This window comes from Pseudonaja textilis, chromosome 1 (genome assembly GCF_049901715.1).
Source record: "Pseudonaja textilis isolate UNSWEBS1 chromosome 1, rPseTex1.2, whole genome shotgun sequence".
NCBI lineage: Eukaryota > Metazoa > Chordata > Lepidosauria > Squamata > Elapidae > Pseudonaja > Pseudonaja textilis.
Window position 1 is genome coordinate 213,768,043 of NC_141990.1, and position 15,075 is coordinate 213,783,117.

At 37.5% G+C, this 15,075-nt stretch overlaps 1 protein-coding gene across 5 annotated transcripts in view; it reads left to right on the forward strand.

The window, feature by feature from the left end:
• The window catches only part of SEMA5B (semaphorin 5B), a 601,210-nt gene that overhangs the window by 160,189 nt on the left and 425,946 nt on the right, over positions 1-15,075 (forward strand). For all 5 annotated transcript variants that reach the window (XR_015740811.1, XM_087920416.1, XM_087920414.1 and 2 more), the window contains exon 2: positions 3,489-3,552. The gene's annotated coding sequence lies outside the window, so the exon portion shown is untranslated. The remainder of the gene's footprint in view (positions 1-3,488; positions 3,553-15,075) is intronic.

The following is a 15,075-nucleotide window of genomic DNA, read 5'->3' on the forward strand; positions in this document are numbered from 1 at the left end:
TATATTAAAATTATTTTATTACAGTACTTTGACTGGAAGGGTGCTTTCTCTTCATCTTGGCCACCTCTTTTGTCATCTAACTCCCCCAAAGGAGAAATTATTAAATAGGTAAGGATTAATCATACTAGCTATGTTTAATTTCAACTCAAGGAGAACTCAGTTTTAATTTTTGTTCTGACTCTTGTTCATTTTAGCCCCTAATAGATGATTTATGACCATTGATTTATGACCATTTGTTCAATGATCATTCAAAATTACAACAGCACTGAGCGAATGGCACTTTCTATGGGTCCTTGTGGCTCTCGCTGTGACAGGGCCCTCACAGTCATGTGATTGCCACCTGGGAATTTACCATCTGGTTCCAGATTGTGTCACAGAGAACCCTGGTCATGCAATCTCAATTTCTGACATTCCCCACAGCTTCTTAAGCAAAGTCAGTGGGGAAACCAGCAGGAAGTTGGAAGTTGTAGTCACATGGGGTCCTCACTTAATAATCTGCCTGGTTCTTGCTTAATGATGGCAACAGGGACTGCCAGAAATGCCATCACAAAATTATAGGGTCACACGTCATTGTTCTTCTGTCCATAGCACTTAACAATGACACTTTCACATTCAGTTGCCATTGTAAGCCAGGTATTACCTGTATGCAAAAACTAGAGCAGTCCGCTCCTTGGAAAAGATTGATCAGGATTTTAATCCCTTCCTCCGTAATAACTGGTTGCTGACTTTTGCTTTTCTCATTGCAGCATTGTATTTTTGGGATTCTGATTATGTGTGTTGAGGATTATATACTGTAGTACATTTTATATTGTGTTGCCCTCCCCCCCATAATGTATGAGTAGAATAATTTATTTTGTTGGCATTAGGAAGAGTAGGCGTAATATATATTATTTTCCTGGCTATTTTTGTGTTTTAAATCTTCAGTAATGACGCATCTGAGTCCCAGATGTTTTAATCTTTATTAAAGATGTGTTCACACTTTGCAAGAATCTTTTAAAAGCAAAGACTGAAGTATTGTGTAAGGCATTCAAATGGATATGCATTTCTTGATCTGGTACTTCCTGCAGCTGGGTGTAGTGCTTAATCACTGTACCAACAGAGTTATATTTCTTTCATGAAAGGGGCAAATTAAACAGCCTTGTGATCTGGCTAAGCATTTGAACAGCTGATTTCTGTTTATGCTGGGTTCTAAAGAAAATCCTTGAGACTTCAGGTGGATAAGAATTTCACCAGGTACAGCTTTCCTCAGCCCTGCATGACCTGCTGAAATTCCCTCTTTATTCAAGTCATTAAGCATACCGAATATTTCCTTTTCATGAAGTTGTAGGAAAAAAATGTATAAATGGATTTGGAATGTCCTGAGATTAAGAGTGGGTCACAAGCTTGCAAGTGGTTATTTTAAAAGCAGGCCTTGAGACTGGGAAGGTTGAAAGTAATTTGCTCTATGATTTATTACTGAGGTACTTAACCTGGAGCTCTCCTTTAAAACAGTGGGGAAAGCTTAATGTGGTACAGAAATCGGTGATCTTTCAAGGACCCTATCAGTGTGCAAAACTCTGCTTGTTATCCAACATGAGCTTTCTATTTGTTTGTACGTATAAGTCAAAGTGTTGAGGCAGGTCAGTAAGTGTGGCCTCAGAATAACAGGAACAACAACTCCATGAGAAAAAGACTTATTTACCTTACATTTTATTTCATTTATTCTAACATTTATATTGCTGCCCGGCTTGTACCAAACTCTGGGTGATTCACAGCCCAGATTTTTGATAGCTGTTCCTTTAAAAAAATATTCATTTACATTCCATCTCTCTCTGGGAGCACACGGATGCATTTATACACAACTTGTGAGGTGGTAAGAGAATGGGTGCTTGAACCTGGGTCTCCAGCACTTAGCTGTTATACTGTTGACTATTTTGCCTTGGGCCCCATTCAAGCTAATTTTAGAGCGATGATTTTTTTCAGTTTTATCCCTTTAGACATTAATTTGTGCCATCTCTTCAGTCTGACATTACTTTTAAAAATGGTTATCACTGTGACAATGCAGTGGAAAGAGTTGTTTTGAGCACTTCAGAGAAGACAGAGGAGCAGAGAAATGACACACGCTTTCACTAACACTCTCCCAGTTTGGGTGCTTCACAATCAAATCCTGTTGATAGAATTCTTCTCCCATGGATGGTTTATTTTTATACATTTATCTGGAAAATGTTAATATTTGAAAGTTTCTTAATATAAACATCGATGTACACTTGTGTGGGTAGAAAAATAGCACATTGGGGATCTAATTGGATTAAAACATTTACTTCTACCATGCATATTTTCTATGGGAGAGGAAGCTTTGGATACAGTAGAGCATTCAGATGAATTCCACCTCCTAGTTATTTAAGCATGGTAATACTTGGGAAAAAATGAAATGCTGAAATATCTTGCGCTGTAAGGCAGGCTATATTTGTTTCTGTAGTGGTCATTAGAGAGTTTCAGATTTTTCTCAGATTTGTTTATTTCTTAAAAGTATTTGCCAAGTGCTTTGAATCATGTTGAGAACGCAGTGAACTTCAGAATGAGCTGGGTTTGATTGAGTTGGATTGAATACAAAGGTCACATATGTTTCTATTTCCTGAGTGGAGGAAGATAGCTCTCTAAGAATTTAGTGCTGGGAATGCATGTGCATGTTAACTAATTCCCATGTTTCTTGTAGAGCAACTCATAATATATAATTGTCATTTGATATGCATTAAATCATTTGCTTGCTGTGTGTTAGAGTACCAGGCTCCCAAATGAATGGAGCTAGTTTCTTTGGGATTATTCTCCATAAACCACTTGCTTTAATAAGTCTGAATTTATCTTGTCCTCCTTTGATGTGAACAACCTTTTGGGGGTTAGCGATTGTGCTTAACATCTTTGGAAAAGCTGCAGTGGGTATGGGACGATAAAAAGTGGGTGGGATTATGACATCTGTTTGAGTAGGAGCTAGATGTCTTGTTTTTTTCCTTCTGGGGTTTAGGGTTGTTACTTTAAAAATGTTAAGTCTGTTTTAAGGCTGGTGTTACAGTTATTGTGTTTGTTGCCTTTGCTGAGGAGTCATGCTTTCAGGTTTGAGCAATTGTGGCCATAGGGTGATGGGAAGAAGATGGCAAAAAAAAAAAAAAGGTTCTGTGCTCAGCCCTAGTTAAATGTTCAGTTAGTGAAGCAATATGTCAAGGGAAAGGAAAGACTCTTCATCTGATCAAATGAGAAATTCACAGTTTCATGGTAATATAAAGCTATCAAATCAATCAAAGGTAGATTCTACAGGCAGGCAGTATCATTTGGTGCTGGGCTGACTCATTATGAGTCTTCATAATGGTGGAAATAAAAAAAATGTCGAATAGAGAAGACTCTGATTTTATGTTTAAGTTTAAATATTGATGAAATCAAGATCCAGTTTTGCTGATATTTGATATATTGATCAATTCCCAGCACACACTTCATAGTGGTTGCTTTTCTTGCAGGCAGTAGCAAGATTACAACGATAGACCATGGACTTCAACGTGAGACACTGGTGATGCAGTGGCGGTGAGTATTTTCAGAGCAGTTTTTCATTTTTAAAAAAATGTAAAACTTTTTAGCCTCTTGTCTTTCATCTCCTTTGACTTCACCTCTTTTGACTTCACTTGCATCTGGATGGCAGTTTTCCCACGGATTATTTAGTACAGTAGCATGAAATTTCTAACAGCATTTTCAGCGGGTGGAAGAATAAAGGAGAAAAGGCTGGTTCGAGGTGAAATTACAGATGTATTTGTAGTGTCTACAAATCACCCAGGACACAGCAAAAAAAAACAGGAGCCGTTGCAAAGACATATTATAAAAATGAGAACTTGAGTTTGTGCTGGTTATAATGCTAACATTCCTTAAAGACACAGTGGTGCATTAACATGGCCATACTGTAAGTCAGAACATTGAAACTGCATCAGTGACAATCTTAGATTTATCTTACAGGAGGCAGGCAACATATCAATTGATTTTAAAAATATGTGGACTTTTTTTGGGGGGGCGGGGTCCAGCTCATGATATTAGTTATATAAAAAGGCACAGCTGGGCATAGGTGAAAGTCCTACAGTATTTTCCTGGCACCAATGGGTACTTTGGATATACATGGTGACGCAGTAGTTAGTGTGTAGTACTGCAGACTACTTCTGCTGACAGCCTGCTGACTGCAGTTTGGCAGTTTGAATCTCACCAGGCTCAAGGTTGACTCAGCCTTCCATTCTTCTGAGGTCGGTAAAATGAGGACCCAGATTGTTGGGGGCAATATGCTGACTCTGTAAATCACTTGGGGAGGGCTGTAAATGGAGGTGGTATTCATCCAGTTCTGACAGGTTCTGAAGAACCGGTAGCAGAAATTTTGAGTAGTTTGGAGAACCAGTAAATACCACTTCTGGTTGGCCCCACCCCCATCTATTCACTGCCTCCCGAGTCCCAGCTGATCAGAGTCCCAGCTGATCAGCTGGGTCTCCTTTTGTTACCCTGCACAGGAGAACAGAGCTGGAAAGCAGGTTAGAGAGGGGGGAAATGAGGATTTTACAGTATCCTTCCCTGCCACGCCCACCAAGCCATGCCACCAAGCTACACCACACCCACCAAGCCACACCAAGCCCACCAAGCCATGCCCACAGAACCGATAGTAAAAGAAATTGAATACCACCACTGTCTGTAAAGCACAGTGAAGTGGTATATAAGTCTAAGTGCTATTGCTATTGTGTGGATAGCTTTTGATTATAAGTACATTCATAAGCAAAAGGGTATAATCTCTGCGTGAAGACTTTTTAAAAGAGGTTATAGTATTTTTCTTTCTTTCTTTATTCCCCATCTCTTCCTCCCTGCTTGGCTTTTGCAGATCAGAGAAGTTTAGTTAGAACCTCTTGGTGACTGAAGGTCTGCTAAATTTGCTCTTGCTTCATATTATTTTTGCTATTCCCAGCAATCTGCCAATTGTTATTACTTTTGGCAAACCTTTTCACCTATAAGCCATCTGCCACTTTTCCAAAGGTTCTGCTTGCATCCTTCCTCCAAGTGCATTTGGGACTTGGATTGGACTTGACAACTGGTTGACATCTGCTGTTGGTTTAATTCAGAGCTCTGGGCTGCTTGGATCTGCTGCAAGTCTTGCAGCTGACCTCAGTCAAGAGATGCCTGCTGTGTTTGCCTTTTCTGCCAGTTAAACTGCTTGTCACAAGCTCTGAATATCAGCCTTGTTTCCAATTTGCCAAACCACCAGTGCTTCTGCATTCCTAGATTTGAGATTTCTGGTCAGGTTATTTGCCTTGGCCCATTGTGCAGATCTAAGTGCGGTCTCTTAGTTCAAATCTTTGAACAGCTGGAAATTCTACACTAGTACTTGTGGAAGACTGGGTAAGTATTTTATGGAAGAAAGGGAAGGACTTGGTTATCCTGGTCCTGACGTTACTATATCAGCACAAGGATAGGACCGAAGCTTTTTGGGGGTGTTTGTAAGTTGGGCTATGCTGTGTCATGTCAATTTTGGAGAAAATACTTCAGATGTTTTTGGAGGAAAGTTGATCATGGCTGAGCCATGTTGATTTAGATGTCCAATGTTTTGGGGAGAACATTGCCAGTCTTTTATGGGATATGAAATTTGTGATGTGGTGATTTCATCCTGTAATTCTTTTGCAGTCTCAAGCACTACAAAACTGTCTGAGGTGGTTAAACTGGTGGCTCCACAACTTGGGGCAAATCTGTTACATTTTGAGGGTGGGCTCCTCTGTCAAGCCACATAGATATTTGAAGATTTGGTTACAGGTAGCCTTCACTTAATGACTGCCCTGTTTAGCGACCACTTGAAGTTACAATGGTTCTGAAAAAGTAAGTATATGATTGGTCATTGCATTTATGACTTTTACAGTATCCATGCAGTCTTTGATCAATATTTGGACATTTCACCACTGGCGGAAATGTACAACTGTTGTAGCATCCTGCAGTTATGTAATTGCCATTTGCCTGCTTTACAACCAGCTTTCAACAAGCAGAGTTAATGGAGAAGATGGCAGTAAAATTGCAAGTTGCAATCACATGATGTCTCACATAATGTCCTCCAGTGACTCACTTAACAGCCAAATGGAAAGTGATGTCATAAACCCAAATCCATAAACCCCAAACTCCTGTTTTGTTTAATGATAAATTGCTGGTCTAAACTTTGGTCACTACGTGGGGACTATCTGTATTTCTAAAGACCTGCTTGTTGATGAAAACTTGAATAGTGGCTCTGCTTCATCCATAGCTCCACCTTGAGCTCTCCTGGTCTGTCTGTCTCTTGCCTTCATCTCACTGTTGGTTGTATATGAAAATAGGATGAAATAATATCTATTCTGTAATTGATCAGGTATTAGTGAGTACAAGATAGTGATAGCACTTAGACTTATATACTGCTTTATAGAGCTCTACAGCCATCTCTAAGCAATTTACAGAGTCAGCATACTGCCCCCAATAATCTGGGTCCTCATTTTACCTACCTCGGAAAGATGAGTCAACCTTGAGCCTGGTGGGATTTGATCTGCCAAATTGCATGCAGCTGGCTGTCAGCAGAAGTAGTTTGCAGTACTGCACTCTCAACCACGCTACTCTTGGTCCCTCAGGATTGTTGGGGGCAAAAGCTTTTTGTAGCTCTATGTCATGCCCTGATGTGCTGTGTATTGTCCTTTGGGGAAAGATGGACAATTTTTTTTGGCAAGTGGGCTGATTTGGCTGCTATTTGTAGTTGCTTTGACAAATGGCCACTACAAGGCAAACTGTAAACTGTAATCCCCAAGAATGTAGATTTGGCCTTGAATAAGGAGAAGAAATCAGTGAAAAGTTTGGGGAGGAGAAATAGCAACGATCCTGAGAAAAATGGAAAAATCCACTGTGCCGTGACTTTGCTTTGTATAAAATGGGTTAGAGAGAAACAAGTCATTCACAATTCTGTTATTGCACACAGAAAAATAAACAGGATGGCATCCCTGCTGCTTCTGTTCTTGATCTTACCTACATTAAAGGTTGCCAGAATTTTTGTGAAACATAGCATAGAAAACTGACGTCACAAAAAAAACCCAACCCTAGTGGTTCATCAAATCTGTCCTCTGAGTTTGTAATTTTTTTAAAAAAATTGTTGGATGATGGATATAAGTTTATCCCAAGGATGTTTAAAGTCAGTTACGGATGAGTGATGTAGTGATGACTGACTACCTCAGATCAACCTTGAACTTGGAGGATTGGCATATATAATTTCTATATCTTTTGCGAGCGAAGTAACTTATTTCAATGTGATTCCATTAATTGCTTTCCTTTTCTGGAGGAGGTTTGAAAGAGATATTGGAAATACGAATGCATGCAAATTATGGACCGTTTATGCAGTAAGTAATAATATTTTAAGATGACTCTGTGTTCCCATTAGAATAACTCACTATTTTAATGAAGATGATAACAGAACAAAAACTGTAATTCCAATGAATAGTGTCTAGACCATGCATGATTCTCCTCTCTTCCTATGGCTCATTTTCTCTTTCAGTTTCTATTCCACCCACAGCTACCATTTTCTAGCTGTCATCTAATTTTAAGGAACTCAGTATCAACCCGTTCTTATTAATGAATCAACTTGCCGTTTCCATTCCTCAGTTCTCAGGGTCCTCCTCCCTCATATCTTATTAGAGATTTCCTTATTTTTTTGAAATAAAGTCTTCATTTCTGGGTTCTCTTACTATATGTTGTACATCCTAAGTGCTGCTGCTGTGGAACCTATTTCTCTCTACTACTTTTATTACTTCTCTATAAACGGACTGAAATTGCTTAGTGTTGCCTGCACTTGATGTTATTTTGGGTAGGAAGAAGAGGCTTTAAATGGAAGATAGTTCATAAGTTGCCTGATCTTATGGGCCCACTGTTAAAGCCCTTCAGCAAAGTTTTTAATAACTTTTCTTAGCCCTATAACAACTTTTAATCTGTATTAGATTTTGAAGGGCAAAGTTTGAATTGTTTAACTTCTTGAGAATTCCGGTTCATTTCTTTGTTTAATTGATGTTTATTCTTAATTTTCAGGCTCTTGACAAATAATTACCTGTCTAATTTTGTGTGTGTAGATGATTATATATTGAGCCCAATTGGCCACCTGGTTTGCATTATTATGCTGCTTATTTAATGTACTTATTGGATCTCTATTTTGTTTGGTCAGTCAGTAGCCAGTAATGAAAAACACATTGATTTCACCTTTTTATTTCAAGAGCAATTGATGACTTTTCTCAGACGCTATCAGATAATTTAATCAGCAGCTGTTGAAAACTGTTTTAATCAATGGATGAGAACATTTTCCTTGAGAGAAAGTTTATATGAGAAAATAACAGACTAGGGGGGTTAATCGAAAATTTAAAAAACACATCATGGTTGGACCTTTTTGCGAGTAATTGGGAACCTCTGCCAACTTTTACCATTTTCTCCCAAAGTAAATCAGTTATTCGCCCATTTAATAAACTATAATTATGAAGATTTCTGCAACAGGAGCAGTATCTACAGCAAATTGCAATGACACCAGAAGGGTGACTCACATACGGTGAGATCTCCATGCAAATGCCACCCTAATTTGTATCCCAACATCTGATGCAAATATGGAAGTCATGACATTAGTGTAATGATATCGCCCTTCAGGTTTTACCTTTGGTTCCCTTCTTTCCTAGGCGCCTATGCTCTGCAGGTGCTCTATTTTGTAGAGTGTTTGTTATTTGAAATAAACATTTTAGCACATTCATTCAGATTGATGGGGTTAAGCCTGGGAAGAGTTGGGGTCTTGTGTTGTTATTCTTGTTTCATACAAATGGAGCTGCTGCTCTGTGAATGAATGGTCTGCACCTCCATATGTAGGTTCCCTATTTGTAATAATAGGGGACAAGTTGAGGGGCATACAGAAGTTTGCATTTATCTTAGTTTTCTCCATGTGTTGAAGAGAGGCTCTTCATTGAAGATATTAAATTATTAATTCTAGGAAGCTTTCCTAATAGATGAAGATTAACTCAGGATTCTAAGTGTTTGAGTTGTAGAAATAAATCTATATGGCAATCGTACACAGATGAAGAACAAGAATACTTTTTAACCTGCTTTGACTTGATTTGGTTTTTTTTAAAAAATACACATATTGTTTATACTAATCATCAATAAATGCCTTATCAGGCTTTTTATTGCAGAGAGGGTAAACGTTACTACTTACAAATAGATATAGCCTGCCTAATTCCTAGAAAATTCTGGATGAATGCAAGGAGGAACTAGCTGGAGAACATTACTTAGGTGTGTGATGTTTGGAAATTAAGAGGGTCAGGACTTGTATGGATACCTTTTTTTGTCAGAATCTTCATCTCTATTTTTGTTAGGGCACCTACAGTAGAAGATGAATTGAGATTCTGGATAATTATATGGGGGAGGATCCTTGAAATATCCTATCTTTAGGCCTTTTAAAGTTTAATTGCTAGTATATGGAATCATGTCTAGAATTAGTTTGAAAATTACTACTTAACCACTTAAATGTCCAAGATTTGAAGCAGACATTTCTAGTTTTTTCCGCAAAGAAAGTCCACACCACATCATTGTCATAATTTTTTTTTAAAAAAAGGTAATCGGAAGTCTGATAATTCTGATTTTGGTCCTGATAACATTGTAGCTGTTGTAAGCTAAAGACAACACTCCATGCCCTTAAGAATAAGAGTATTCCTCTATAGGAAAGAAGATCTGGCTGATCTCCCAGGCATTGGTAGAAAAAATTGCTGGACTGAAAGGAACATGTTTCCAAACAAGACATTGGGCCATTTATGAAAACACATAGAATCCTTCTGAGGCCTATAGGCATTCTTAAAGGTAGAGATAATGTTTTGCAGAATGTCAACTTTCAATTTTTTAAAAAAATAATAATTCAATTCTCCTTTGAATAATTTTCATATTTAATAACTATATAAAAGTGTTGGTGGGTACATTGTTTACACTCAGAGGTTACACTCAGTCTTGGGGACACATTCCAATTAATTAGTGTAACTTTATTCTGTCAGTCCTCTGTATAACTCTGAGGAGAACCCCGAAGACAGGAACTGGGAGAAGATGATTCTGGAAATCTTAATGACCTTTCTGACATGGTGTTTGGCCACTCCTCATTCTCATTATTTCAATTCTTAGTCCAATTCAGAGGGTAACAGTGGATGTGTAGATAGATTAGGAAGGGGCAGGTTGTTGACAGCTTTTTCTTTTATTGAAGTAGAACAGAGGTCTTCAAACTTGGCAACGTTAAGAGTTGGGGACTGGCTGAGGAAGGGAGGGAGGGAAGGAGAGAAAGAGAGAGAGAAAGAGAGGAGAAATTTATTCATAAGAAAGAATACTGGATTAAATTAACTCCTTTAAATTTATTAGTTAATAAATAAATACTTACATAATTGTCAATATGCAACCATCACACAAGACCTCGAAACTTTGGAGAGTGTTCTTGTGTGGCTTTGCAACGTCCAAAAAGAGCAGGAAAGTATGCCCTATTCCTGTGCTTTTTTGGAGAACTTGGAGACCGCACGAGAGCAGGGTCCTCTCATGCAACTTGCAAAGGATCTGGAGGCTTGGCCTGTCACCCCAAAAAATGATGTATTGTGTCATAGGTTTGCCATTGGCAATCTAGAGCAAAATTTGAGATGTGAGCTAGCAGCTTCCGTCCAGATAAGTGAGATGTTAGTTCATTCAACAATCATTGGTTTATTGATGGTTCAAAATTACAATGGCACTGAAAAAAGTGATTTATAACTATTGCAGCACCCCCATGGTCATGTGATCAACATTCAGACATAACTGGTTCCTATTTATGACGGTTGCAGTGTCTCAATGTCATGTGATCCCCTTTTGTGACCTTCTGACAAACAAAGTTAACGGGGAAGCCAGATTCACTTAACAACCATATTACTAATTGAACAACTACAGTTCACTTTGGCAAAAAAGGTCGTAAACGGGGGAGGGCAAAATTCACTTAATAACTGTCTCACTTATCCACAGAAATTTTGAGCTGAATTAGAGTTGTAAGTGGAGGTTTACCTGTAGTTCGAATAACAGATTCAAATAAGAATCAACATAAGAGGCAAGAGAAAATCTTTTCTTTGAGAAATAGACTGCTCCAATTTTTAGGCCTTGCTGTAGGTCCAAACCTGCAGGGATAATTTCCCTTTGTTGGAAATGGCATTGAGCAGGGGCTAAGACTACACTGGCTCAGATGAAATTAAAAACACTGTGACAAAAAATTTACAGAAATAATATCAATTTGTTATTTGAAGAGTATGTGATGGAAAAATGGAAGATCAGTTGGGGAAAACAAAAACATTTAATTTCTATTTGCACCCTTCCTACACCTTGAACATGTGATTAGGACCATTAATTGTAATAGTGATACAATTGAAAAGTGTTGATTCTACTGATGGGAATTAGAATGTAGTTAATTTAAAAGATGAAGGCACTCTATTACTAGCACAAAGGCATATGTGATAAATAATTAAATTGAAATTCTGAAGATCAGAAGGGATTAGGGGTATTTAGTATTTTCCAGATTGTACTTTGAAGCAAAAAGTAAGCACAGTCTTATGCTTCTACTTAAGCATGTCTTTATGTTTTATGTTTCTACATTTCTGCATTGATATAAGGCATGTGATAGATCTACATTATATGTATGTGGCTAAAATTGGCCCAAGTACAGCATTAACATGCTGAATGTCCAGTATTTTCTGACAATAGCTATAGATGATGGCTTCTGATGGATGGCTTGAAAAATTAGAGAAACAGTACAAAATGTGCTGGTTAGGGGAAAAAAAGCATTTTCAATGAATAAACGTATACTTTTGAGAGAGCGTTATTTTTTAAGGGAAAGAATTGGTCAAGCCATTCATTTTAGGTCTTGATAAATCAGAACTGGGCAGACATTACCATTTGTTGTTACAGAAGAATTGGCCGATGTACCAACTAGACATTCTGCAGTCAATTGTACAAGGTAAATGAAATAATCTGTACTGAAGTTCTGGCTAAAATCCATTGCTGATTATTGAGGACAAAAGTCAATAATGGATTCTTTAACTAAATCTGGATGTGAATGCTGGCAAGCATTTCTCCCTTCTCCACCCCCAAACTAAGCAGCTGCATATTTTATATTGGAAGCACCAAGATGAAACTTGTTTGGTTGGCTTTATTGCCAGTATCGAAGGTTGGTTGGGAATGAATGTTGGGTAATAATGTCTTGCAGAATGGTTACTCACTGTCAAGCTGGCCAGAGGAGGGGGATTTATAGCAGGAGAGGGGAAAGGAGGAAGATCCAAGAGAATGAGAACAGCTATGAAACACTGAAAACAGTATTGTGCAAAAAACGTAAGAGGCTGAGCAGAAAGAATTGTATGTATATATCTGTATGTTCATGCTCCAGTAGGGGGAAAGCAGAAGCAGAGAGGGCAAAATTGCAAAAGCTTGTGGTAGAGGATAAAACACACAAGACCGAGCCAAGGGAAGATAACTTAGAATAGACCTTTAGAGAATGCAAAGCAAAGCGAGAGAAGCAAAGAGTGTGTTATGTCTACAGGCTTGTGTAACTGAACTTACATAGGTGGGGCAAAAAATGTAAAATCCCTGAAATCCTCAAGGAAGATACTGACTTCCTCTAGTTACATGCAGATGAGATCAACGCCCTTAATGAAGGGACATAGACAGATTTTCTCCATGACAATCTGTTCCTAAGTTAGTTTTTTTCCAAATCTTTCAGTGGATCATGTTTAACTGGGTCTATCCATCTTGCTACTGGTCATCCTCTTCTTATTTTTACTCCCATTTTTCCCAGCATGACAGCCTTCTCCAGAGAATTAGATTGTTGCATAATTTATCCTGAAATAGGATAATCTGAGCCTAGTCATTTGTGCGTCGAATGAAGACTTTGGGTTGATTTGTCCAATGATCCATTGATTTGTTTTGTTAACTGTTTATGGTATTGTCAGAAGTCTTCTACAACACAAAGGTTCAACAGTGTCAGTCTTCCTCCTATCCTGCTTCTTTAAAGCCCATGTATTGCAGATAGGTCCTAATAGATTTTGTATGTGATTTTTACCAATGTTTAGGAGAATAATTTATCCTTCAAAGTAGGAATTTGGGAGAGCTTTTCTGTCAACAATTTATTTAGATTAAAGGATGCTTTGTCTTAATACTATGAGCAAATCAGAAGTATTCTGTTGTACAATCAGTTAAATTAGATTTTGTAAGCTGCCCAGAGTCTGTTGGGTGACTATCATAAATTTAATGAGATAAATAAATATTAGTACTGATTGAGTCTAGGATAGTAGGATTAGATTCTAGATATCCAAAAGAAAAACATACATTGAATGCATAAGACAGGATAACTGAGTAAAAAATAGGGATAAAAGAGTTAAGCATCCTATTTGAAAATGCTTGTAATTGAAAGGGAAGGGCAGTGTTGCTTCCCATGAAGAAACTGTTATTAAGATTCAGTATTAAAAAGATTACTTTAAGACCTGGTAAAACTATGGATACACATCTCTTTGTACCATCTTACATTCATTGAAACAGCACAGAATTAATTTATTCATTGATTCATTCATTTGATTTCTATAGTTGCCCAATTCAACCATGCAACTTTGAGTGGTTTATAAATTCTAAAATTCTATATTAAAAAAAATAAAAACACATTAAAATAATAAAAACATCCATGTTGATTAATGTTGATCAATCAACTAATAATAAAGCCAAGTAACAGGGCCCTTAACACATTCTGAGCTCCAGGCCTGGATACATAGCCAAGTTTTTAAAGCTTTGAAAAAAGTCAACAGGGCATGTCTGCCAAGGTAGTTAAAACACAGTTGTGAGGTTTGGCCAATTTCTTTCATGAAATATTTCACTTCTTTTAAAAGAAAGTGTTTTTAAATACTCTAACTAATTTTGACAAGTTTTGGGGAAGAATAATACAAATGGGCACAATCCTTCATAACCCTTCTTTAAAGAGATGATTGCTTTTGTACAGAACCATATTAAATGGTGGTATGTCCTTGGTGATTTAGACTTATATTACTGTTTCAATCTTTTAATGATGCCTGTAGAAAGCATTGATTGGTGTATGATTAACCAACATTTCAGATCTAAGATTTTAACCCAAGCATTTATATCCTCTGATGTTACCTCAAAAACACGAATCATAAATTGGGAAAGTCACAAGTTGATGAAATGAAAGTTGAATACTGTACATGCCTATGTCAATCAGATTTGTCTCTATTTTTCTATTATCACAGAAAACCTAATGTTGATAAGGTTTGCAGCATTTTTGCTGTATTGATTGCAGATAGACCAGGTTTTAGGAAAATCTGTGCAATGTTAGAATTGCTCACAATTTTGTTTTCTCCAGTTTGTCTAGGATGGCATCATTAACACAGGGAAACTGCTGCATTTCATTGTACATTCACCATGGTACATTAAAAGCCTTCTCCCAGTAGTAAAATTGGCCCATTCTTCTGTAAAATGAGGGGCCCATTGGCAGTTCTTTGGCAAGTTAAACAGAGAAACTATTTAATGAAAGGAAAAGTCTTAATGTGGGAAAAGAAAGTAAATGTGACAAGTGCAAAGAAAGATACCAGAGAATTCGTGACTGAATTTCCTAGTAATGCCATGAAGTTGTATGAGACGTACATATATATGTATATGTGCGTGTGCGCTTTTTTCCCTGATGGGATTTATTTTCCTGATGGGAACCACTTCAATTTCAAAAACACTAAAGCACTCATAGGATTTTTTCTGAAAATGCTGCGTAAAATCCAAACATCTTTCACTGTGTAGATTGCTCATTTCCCTTTTGTGGTAAATCCTTTATTTTTAAAACAACCTAATATAGCTTAACGCTGTAACTCAGGCTAGCAATCATAAGTTGGGCCAGTGCTAGAAAAACTCTGCTTTTGACAAAACAAGCTTAGTGTAAGATGAAACCAGTTACTTAGGAACCTTTTTTTTTTTTTGCCAGTTGACTATTTCAGGTACATAAAAATAGATACTTCTTTTCTATGTGAT